Source organism: Malaya genurostris, chromosome 3, assembly GCF_030247185.1.
Source record: "Malaya genurostris strain Urasoe2022 chromosome 3, Malgen_1.1, whole genome shotgun sequence".
Classification (NCBI taxonomy): domain Eukaryota; kingdom Metazoa; phylum Arthropoda; class Insecta; order Diptera; family Culicidae; genus Malaya; species Malaya genurostris.
In genome coordinates this window covers 81410320-81421403 of record NC_080572.1, presented here as the reverse complement: position 1 = coordinate 81421403, position 11084 = coordinate 81410320, and the positions used below count along the sequence as shown (strand labels likewise).

General features: G+C 37.0%; 1 protein-coding gene across 4 annotated transcripts in view; it reads left to right on the top strand.

Moving 5' to 3' along the window:
• The first annotated feature begins 2595 nt into the window (after positions 1-2595).
• Positions 2596-11084, top strand: part of LOC131434936 (uncharacterized) — a 76170-nt gene continuing 67681 nt past the window's right edge. For 2 of the 4 annotated variants that reach the window (XM_058602236.1, XM_058602233.1), the window contains exon 1: positions 2596-2770. The gene's annotated coding sequence lies outside the window, so the exon portion shown is untranslated. Of the gene's footprint in view, positions 2919-2956; positions 3359-11084 lie in introns of those variants that run through there. The other 2 variants (XM_058602234.1, XM_058602238.1) reach the window with 2 other exon arrangements.

Here is an 11084-nt window from a genome sequence, read left to right as displayed (position 1 = left end):
TTCAATTTTTTACGTTTCGCCTTCGGCTCATCAGTGCAATTAGCAGAGGACGTCAGGAAAGACCTTACACCTCGGTGTAAAAAAAAAGTGACTTGTAAATAGCAAGTACTTTACGTCTGCTTAGCGGATTATGTTGATCCGTGACGTGGCATTAGCAGATCAACATAATCTGCTAATTGCACTGATGAGCCGAAGGCGAAACGTAAAAAAATTTATAAACTTATTGAGACGTAAATTACTGGTCTTTTTGTGCATTTTAATTTACTTTTAGTCAGCCTTTAAGATACTTACCTCTCGAAAGGAATCAAAAAGTTGGAAAATCTACTGGAATAAATATATTGACCTAAAAGTGAACAAAATATTTGAATAAATTAATATTATATAAAATACATCCATTTTCCTTTTTAATGAGATTACTGTTCACCCCGCTTAGAAGTATTGTCTTCCAGAAGCATTGACAAGATAAAACTTCATCGTCGTTAAAAAATAATACGAGGATTAGCAATCCCAAGTGACTTCCTTGATATACATCGGTCAGCATTTCAAATAGATTAAATCGAGCAGAATCAATTCTGACTAAGGCAAATGCTTTTGAAAAAAAAACTGTTTTAATCCACCTAGTGGTGTAATGATGCCTTTCTCATGTATAATATTGTAGTATTCTATTCAAAATTTTTTTTCGATTTTTTCGAAAGAAACCAAGGGATTGCTTGTGCTTGAACTAGTATAACATACAGAATGAAACAGTACTTTGCTCGCGTAGGTCACCCTTAAGAAAACGAAGTGGGTTCACTATTATATGCTCTTCCGGCACCGGAACCCGCAAACCGGTATAATCAAAGTCGGTTCGTGCGGCCACCAACTAACATGGCGTACAAACTCTACTGGTTTTTATTCAAATTTTGAAGTTTTTATTTACAATTTTGCTATCGCAGTAATTTTTTGTAGGACCATAAGACTTTTCATTTGACCCAAAGATTGACGGTTTGGAGTCCAGTTTACAACATTTTTTACGGTTTTCGTTCCGTCAGTTTAAGTGACGGTGTACAATATTGAACACACTTTACCCTATAACTTCTGAACCGGAAGTCGGATCCGGATGAAATTCAGGAATTCCGTATGAGAGGAAGATCTTTCATTTGAATCTAAGTTTATAGGAATCTGTCAAACCATCGCTAAGAAAAGTGAGTGAGCTCCATTTTTGTATATATGACCACTATTTCCGGTGCTTCCGGAACCGGATACCGGAAACCAGGATAGCCGGAATCGGTTTGTTTAGTTGCCTACTGATAATGACTGTCAATTTGTGTAATTTTGAGACCAGTTCAAAATTATTTTTTGCGTTTTTTGTTTCGCCGGTTTAAGTGACGGTGTACAATCTTGAACACACGGATTAAATTCGTAAAAAATCCGTTTGGGACCATGGGGCCTTTTATTTGAATCTAAGTTTGTCAAAATCGGTTCAGCCATATCAGAGAAAACCTAATGAGATTATTTGACACACACACATAAACACACACACACACACACACACACACACACACACACACACACACACACACACACACACACACACATACACACACACACACACGCACGCACGCACGTACACGTAGAGAGAGAGAGAGAGAGAGAGAGAGAGAGAGAGAGAGAGAGAGAGAGAGAGAGAGAGAGAGAGAGAGAGAGAGAGAGAGAGAGAGAGAGAGAGAGAGAGAGAGAGAGAGAGAGAGAGAGAGAGAGAGAGAGAGAGAGAGAGAGAGAGAGAGAGAGAGAGAGAGAGAGAGAGAGAGAGAGAGAGAGAGAGAGAGAGAGAGAGAGAGAGAGAGAGAGAGAGAGAGAGAGAGAGAGAGAGAGAGAGAGAGAGAGAGAGAGAGAGAGAGAGAGAGAGAGAGAGCGATTTTGTGATCTCGACGAACTGAGCGAATGACCGTAAGGTAAATACTACCAACTAGGACATGGGAAATCATGTATTGAAAAGAGTCGAATGTGTGAAAGATCTAAAAATTTTACTTGATGTAAAACTGTCTTTTTAAAATTACCAGTCTATGGTAGTAGAGAAACCCAACAGACAACTCGGTTTCGTGTTTCAAATTACCAGAGAATTCAATGGCGAGCCAGAGAACTCTATAGGCGCCCAAAATTATGACAGAAAATGGCATAATTTCCCTCTTTGATTCTCGTTCGTGCTAAACATTATAGAAAACCTAAATATTGAGTTATTTGTGATTATCTCATGCTATTACTCGTGATGCACTTTCAAATTTTATGTATCTTATTGGCCTTAAAAAAACCGTTAAATCCACTGCATATTCATTACTACAAATTAAAAGTGCACCTACAAAGTGATCTTTTTTCCAAATTCGAATCCAAGCAGAGCCACCCGATTGACCACTGACCGACTCCAACAAGCTCACGCTTTAACGCCTCAACAAAGCGGAAACGATGGGCACTTCGGTGTCTCGAAGAATGAGGACGCACGGAAGGAAGGGGGCGTACAATGCCTCATCACCAATTTTCTCGCAGATTATTCTTTCTCCCGCGATCGCACGGCGCACGCTGCTCATTCATCCGGCGACGGTGGCGGCGTCGGCCACGGTCTAGTGTTCATTTTTGCAAATTTGCAAAACCAACTGCTCTTCGACGACGGCGTCGTCGTCGTCGTACTCGTCGGCACGCGGTGGTTTGTTTACCAGCACCAGCTGAGCCAGTTTGCTTTGGTCGGCCTGACGGTTCGGACGCGCGCGTTCTTTGATCCCGGCAAATGATACGGGTACGATATCTACAGTTGCGGGCTTAAAAGGATCTTCGGCAGTACGGAAGCTTCGACGATTGCAATCGAACTGAACGCTTATTAGTGCGATAAGAAATTGTATGCAAATTGTGGCATCGTGGGGCGGGACTGTTGAAAACCTTCGAAGGTGCTAACTAGACAAAGGCAAGAAGTTAAAATAATTATGTAAATTGTCATAAGGCGGTCGGTGAATATCGATATCTAGTAATTTATGTTGAGTTGAAACATTGGATATCGGCCAGCAGCGAAACAACTCCGTTCCATGTGTTTGCCGACTGTGTGCCGAATTGAGCCCCTACTGGAGGGAAGTGGTGAATAAAACACCTTCTTCTCAGTTCCAATCGAGCGCAGAGGAATTAAATGATTTAAGAAGTGGACGTAATAAATTAACTTACTGAGTAAACCGCAACGGGTTGTGTGATACGTGTCCGCGTAGTAAATGATTTCCAGTTAGTTTGCACTTTTGCCGGTTGAAGTTGAGTTATATCTGCGAATCAGAAATGAATCGACTTTATGTTAAAGTGTTTAAAACAAGGATGCCGGTTATGTAGATGAAGAATATCAAATGTTGAGTTCCTGTCATAAAACTGATCGTTTTATATGTTAAGCTTTTCTATCCGGCTATAAATATGTCAACAAAAGAAACGGTTGAACTGATAAAATTTTACAACCGTGGCCAACACGCTGTGAGCCAATGACGGGATGAAATGTGCTCTTATGGGGGTGATGGCAATCTACAGAATTCTAATATTCTAGTAGTGGCACATTTCTACAAGTCCAAATTCTTGGTTCTTACTTGGGCTGATCAAGCTCTCAAAGCTATTGCAACACCTTGCTATACACACCAAAAAAAATCAAGAAATATTATCCTTCCGCTTGAAAGACTGTAACGATAACTACAAACAACACACCACAAAATGTGATCCACAAAAACTTTAAGTGGTTATACGTATCGATTGTGTATCTTAGATGATATGCTTGCAACTTTCATAAATGTTGTGTCGCTTTCGGCTATGTTATACCTCAGACTCAAATAACATCCCATCGATACGAGACTAACCAATTTTGAGATATTTTAATGAGGCGTTTGCGTTTTCCAATTTCCGTTTTTCATTGTTCATCACATTTCTTGACCTACAAAGCCACAAACTTAATGGCCAGGCAGGAAATGATGAACTTTACGCAGCATTTCCTGGACCTTAGTAAGTGTTGAACTCAAACCGCATCACCACGATGTATTTTACGATCCTTTGGCGGGTTAAATACCCGGGGAAATTGTGGTTAGCATCGTTTCCGACGCAAAGTTCAAATCAATGAAGAAGAATGGATAACACAAAGACATCATAGAACTAAGTAAATATTGTTCTGCAGATGTGAAGTGTATTGTTGGTAGTGTAAGTTCACCTAAGCTAAAGACCGTCGGTGATTAATAATCAATAGCCAAATATGTCTTTGAAAAATTCTCAGTGTATATTCCGAGAAATCATCATATAATTTTTAATTCTTACACAGAAGCAAGTTTTGTGAGTCAAATAATGATAGTGAAAGTCGAATCATGCCTGACTTGTATAAGGATTATTCAAATCTGTAATCCATTCAATCCATGACCTAATTTGTCAAATGATGGAAAATTTCATTTGTAATGACTTAATGTTAGATTAGCTTGAATTTTACTAGTTACGACTGTAACTTGCATTCTGCCAGCAGGTGCGACTGTATGAATTTAAATGCACCTTTTATCAACCAAGCAGATGTATGCTTCTTTGGCTCAGTCGATTAGCAGACGTACTTGCGATCCAATGAGTCTCTCGGTTCAAGTCGCGGCGGTTGCTATCAGTATTCTCTTTTTATTTTAACAAACTTCATGTCATGGAGTTATAGACACAATATTAAATTTTTTCCCACGTGATTTTGCGTGAACTGCGACGCTTCATTTATGTGCATCTAATAAGAGGGATTTTTTAAGTGTGTAGGAGAAATCTTAACTTACATTGACATTCGTTCATAGAGCCATTTTTGTACATCCTCAAAAGTTTGGAAGTATCAATTTAATAAAGTGATAAATTTTGGCCATTTCAAAAAAGGTGTTCGGTTACTTCAAGAAATTCTGTTAAAAATGGAAAAGTATAAGTAAAGACTGCAATTATTCAAAAGAAAAAACGGAATTTATTCTTTTCGGTGACGTTTTGGATAAAAGTCTTCATTGCCTGATGGTGCCTTTGCCTTGGATTTCTTGGCCTATGATGGTGGCGCCTTTTGTGTTGATTTGGCCGGTCTTCCACCGGCTTCGCGGCATTGAATACGTTACTTCAGCCGAATGTATTGGCTTCTCATCCACTAAGCAACGTTTAATGGCATTAATCAGTGCATTAAAGTTAATTTTTCTTGATTTTGACGATTTTTTTGGAGTCGCCATGGCTAACAGAACCAAAGAGCCAAAGTTTTTACTTTTATGACGAATGTATTGAAGCTGTCAATTTATCCACGTGTTGCATATCACCAGAGATGCCAGTTAATACAGCTAGCAAATACAAAAAGATCGCGCTAGCAAATACAAAAAGATCGCGCCAGTTTTCAAAAGTCTGTAAATTCTGACGAATGTCGGCAAACAATCAAAGTTTCAAAAGTCTGTGAAAAGTCTTCAGATGAAAAAAGGTTTCGAAATTTGATCATTTACAGACAAATTTGCAGATTCGGCATCACTGACAATTTTCCACGATTTGTCGAAAGAAATGGGCTGCCGGTAACCGAACACCTTGGAGTGCCGGTAACTGAAATCGGTAGATATTTTGAAAATTCCGAAAAATAAACTTTGTTTGCGAAAATTTTGAAGGCAACCGGTATCAAATCACGAAAAAGATCGATTTCACCTAATAAATATTCAATCCACTCACCTTTTCGAATGATGTTCCTCAATTTATGATACTATACATAAAGTCAGATAAAACTTTTGTGTTAATTCTCACGCAATTAAAATTTGTTTTGGGTGCAGCAAGAAGTACAAGCACAGATAACAGATATACAGGTTCGAACTAATTTTTTCTAAATGCTGTGTGAATTTCAAATTTGCTATTGGCACATTGTCGCAAAGCTGAATTACCGGTAGCGACACCTGCCAATAAAAATTGGAACCAAGAAAATGAGGATTCTTTCGAAAATTTTCATATCGGCAGTAGTGATTTGCAACACTTTTATCGTTTATTCAATAGTAAAAATAGATACCATCAATAAAAGTACACTCCGAGTAGAAGAAAATCGATTTCAAAGTGATTACTACTACTTTTTTTAGTGTAAACTACGATTAAAGGACTACATATTCACACATTTCAGTTCCGTGACGGTTCAGTGAAAGTGCCTTCAGTGCGCCGTCAGTGTTCTTTTTTATCGGTACCCTTCCGTTCCGTTTCCGTGCTGTTTCCGTTCCGGCACAGCCAATGCAATGACATACCGACTTCAGTGAAAATGAAAAATATCGGTGACGACGAATTTGAGTTTGCCGGACGGACGCGACACTGACGGCGAGCTGCACTGAAACGGCACTGTGCCGGATAGGTGTGAATGCGCGCATAGAAAACGAATGAAATAGTATCAGTATCCGTGCACGGTGTCGTGCCGGCACTGAACCGGACCGGATATGTGTGAATAGTCCTTAAACATGGAAAATCTTCAGAAATTTTTCGGATCAAAATTTTTTTGAACAGAAACCAGTGTAATGTTGATTTCTCAAGTACTAAAATGTATAGCGATCGAGTACTATTTATTTTGGATACTTTATTTGTTATTCCCAGGCATTTGAAAAATAGTATCAAACCAAGTTTAATGCTCTATTCTGAATAAACGGTAGATTTCGCTCAATGCACTAAGATCAACATTACCTCCTCAAAGTAAAAACTTTTTCCTCAACTTCTACTATGATTTTTCAAATGAATTTTTCCGTTTATATAATAAATCGTTGAAAAGGTGGAGTAATTAAAAGTTGCATTAAAAGTAAACTTTTTTCTTTTTTGACGACTAAGTCAATATTTCTTTTTTCTTTTTTATGCGATATTCACCTAACCAGAGACCATTTTTGTAGAAACAGAAAATGAAAATTATAGAATGATAGTACTCAAGAGAGAGCAAGGATGTGAATATATAGAACGGAAAATGAGAGACGTGACAGAGGGTCATTTAGGCAAGCAGAAATCTTTTAGTAACTTAACTTTTACCTTCTACCAGAGGAGTCGGGCTTAGGCATCTGAACAATGCGAATCGCCCAAGTCTCTGGTATGTCGGAAAGTAGTGATAAAGGTCTTTTACAATTTACTATCCGAACCAGCTACTATATATTCACATCCTTGCTCTCTCTTGAGTACTATCATTCTATAATTTTCATTTTCTGTTAAAAGTAAACTTTTAATTTCTTTATATTTATATATCGATGCTAAGTGAGGTTATGTCATTAATTTTTGTAATCAAAATTAAAGGTTTAAACAACTGCTGGGTAGAATAAACGGGCAGACCAATTATTTCAGAGCGGTATCAACAAGTAAAGTCAATATTATCAATCTGTATGTCTTTCTGAAACCAAAAACTTCTCAAACGGAATATTAAAAATATTGATTGAAATTCTAATTGATATAAATCAATGTTTTTTCCCTAATTACAACATAATTATTCGAATTTCACCTACAAATAAATAAAAATTCACTGAAGAATAAACATTCCTACACTCTCATTGAACATAACTCAAAATTGAGTGACACACCACTCAAATTCATTAAAAAGTGCACGTACTCTGAACTTGAGTTACCACCTATCTACTCATTTTTGAGTAAGGGATGAAGCTGTCAAAATTTGAGTATATTTTACTCAAAATATGGAAAAAATATATTTTTCTAAATTTGAGTTTTTTGCACTCAAAATAAATAAATTCTTTTCCGTTAATGTTTATATAAAAGGATTCCCTAATTAAAATCATTCTTCTTTCTTTTAAATAGGAAGGGCAAAACAGTTATTGAAAAGCGTTCAATTTGACCGCATTGGAGTCAAAATTGAACGATTTCGATATCCTTATGTAGGATCTCTCACTTAGCATAATTGAAACCACAAAATTACTATTGAACACACCTATGATTGATGATTCATGATTTCAAAAGCCGGATCTAGAAAAGGTAATGAAAAACGGCGTGCTCTTGGACTCTTAAATTCGATAAGAATATTCCGATAAAGAAAACGCACTGAACTGCTAGAAGTATTTTTTTCACTCAAATGTTTGGAAAATCAACGCTTTCTCTAATGTATGAATAAATGCGAGATAACTCATGGCCTTAGTAAACTTTACTCAAATCCATACTCAAGTTTTGACATATTGTTCCAGTTTATGAATTTGAGTAAACGCAACTCAAACCATGAGTTATGTTCAAAGAGCGTGTATGTATTTTGACAGCTTCATTCGAAAACATCATCGTTTGTGCAACAGCGCCATCTACATGTCGAACTGTAGTTAGAAGGCTTGGAACAACAATGCCACCTACTCGACTATTCGCCGCGATTTTTCAAAACGTTCCGGAACGATAACAAAATCCTTCTGCCTGTTATAGAAATATTCCAACTACAACAAGTTTAACACTTGTCACACGATTTCCCTAAGTGTTAAAGGCAATTTTTTCCATGTCGCATAAATCACACGAGATTTTGATCGGAATAAAACAAAAACAAACTTGTCATTTTAACCAACAGCAATACAAAAAACTAGCGTAAAGTGAATTTTTCACCAAAAATTAGATCAAATTAGATTCTTTAATCATTTTAACGGTCATTTCGAATATTCCTTTAGTCCCAACTACTCGCATATGGCATGATGGCGGCAAGTTACCCTATCAAAAACATCCTGTATGTCATCTAGACTGTGTTTATTTTTTTCATTCACCAACAGAGTTGCCATTCATACAGAATTACCTGTAATTTATTGATTTGTATACGTCCATGCGAATTTTATGCAGGATACAGATTTAATACATATTGCCAAAACTGTATACTTGTGCCTACGTCTCACTTGCTTCTGGTCTGCCGCCACTTAATTTCGGATGAAAATTACCAATACATTAAAAATAAGTCTAGATGAACAACGTTGAGAAAAATAAATGGTTACCATTCAACATCGCTAAAAAAGTTAAATATATTATCAACGTAATCCAATAATTTCTTGTGACGATTCATTTTCAAATATTATGATGAAATCAGGCATCCCTGCAAGCAGCTGATCGGTGTTGACAAACCAACTAGTAAGAGTAACTTGGGGAAACCAACTAGTAAGAGAAACTTTTACATAACACAACGGGTGTATCGATAGTAAATAGTTCGCGCAGTACAATATAGATGGAACTAGTGCATCACGAAAAATTATTTTTATAAAAATTTACTCATACTGTCATGTCTGTTAGTCTGTGGTAGTACCTCGTGTCGATCGTGGTGACATCTGCAAATGTTGAGCAAATTTTACACACAATTCATATTAGAGGCGTGCAAAACAGCTCATTTTGGTGAACAGCTCCGAACCGATCAGCTCACCAAAGTGAATCGGTTCGATGTATCAGCTCATCAGCTCTTTTAGTTTGAACTTAAGGTTAATTTTGTGCGCCGTTTTTCTTATGCACCGGGTTTCTATCATATGCATGATCGAAATTAAATCATTGATTTGCAATGATGCAATGAATGCAATTCGAATTAATTTATCTTTAATTAATGTCGACTAAATTGAATCTTTTAAAGAGCCGAAGATCCGATCAGCTCGTTGCGTGTTCCCTTCGTCACAATGCAGTGAATTCGGTAGCAAATTAGTGAGCTGGTGAGCTGCGGTTCTTTTGAAAAAAGCTGTGAGCTGTCAGCTCACTTCAATGATTCGATACACTGGAACAGCTCAGGAGCGAATTGCCCATCTCCAATTCATATGTAAGCCTGTATATCTGTGTTCTGTGGTACAAGTGTCTGTTTGCTTTGGTATTCGACACAAAAAGAAAGTGCTGCTATTACACACACATGACATTTGTCGGAATGACGCTATCTGCATTCTGTCAAAAGTTACGGTGGGGTGCCGGCAACCGAACACTAATCTAATCTGTTTGGCCGAATATACTTTTAAGTTCAAAAATGACAAACTTCTCGAACATATTTGTGAAAACGAAAAAAGAAATGGTTTGCTTATAATCAATTTTAGCATTACTATCACTCAGTGAAATATTCCCGCAGTTTATATGCCACAATACACTGAGGTTTCTTTTTTACGCGGGGGATACGTACCACGCAAAAAAACCGCGTAACTTCGGAAATTCGCGTGAAAAAACCTCAAAATAAAGAAAACAAAACGCGTAATTTCGAAAATCCGCGTAAAAAGAAACCGTATAAAAGTCCTTAGTGTATACATACACGTTTATCGACATTCTTATTTTCAACTGCTATTCAAACCATTTGTAGTATTGTTCTAGTTATCATTTTGTAGCTAAATACTAATCAACATTATTTGAGTGTGCCCATCAAACTGTTTTATCGACAGTGTCAAAAAGGATAGAAAAAAAACATGATAAATGTTTTCCATAGCTCTTGTATCATTCATTTCACGTTGATTTCAAATTTATCGATGAAGAGAAGACCTGATGAGGACCTGTCGCCTGGGCCGTCGAGAGGGCAAAGAAATGAATCCTCCCGGGCGTTGACTTTTTCCGGGAGCCCGGAAATTCAAAATGGTTTTTACATTCTTCATAATAAAACAAAATATCAAAAATCGAAACAAATTTAGCTTACGAACTCAATGTATTTAAAAATCTCTTGATACGATGATATTCTTATATTAAAAATGTTTTTTTTATTTTCTTGTCTGTAATATGGCAGTCCCCCCCGGCCCGAATTTTCTCTCGGTAGCCCGCCGCTTAATCCAACTGAGCTGTAGCTGTATTTGGGTTAGCCATACATTTTCCCTCATACTATATTCCCATTTGCGCCATTTTTCAAAAATTACAAACTTTAGTAGCTTACTGTTCCGGTTTGTCACAAGCGAAAAGTTATTCTCAAGTATATTGTAGTGTTGAGACAAAACAATATATTTTAGCTACTCGCCGAACTGATAATAAATTATTAAATCGAATGTGTTACTGTAACCCAAGACTCTGATTTGGTCCGGACTATTAGTAAATTGAAAATACACGAGAAGCATTAAGTATACAAATTAAATTTAACAATGCATTGCTGTTATATTTGGCAGTAAAAATAGAAACTTTCATGTTCCATAACAGATAGAGCTACTCTAAATGTGGAT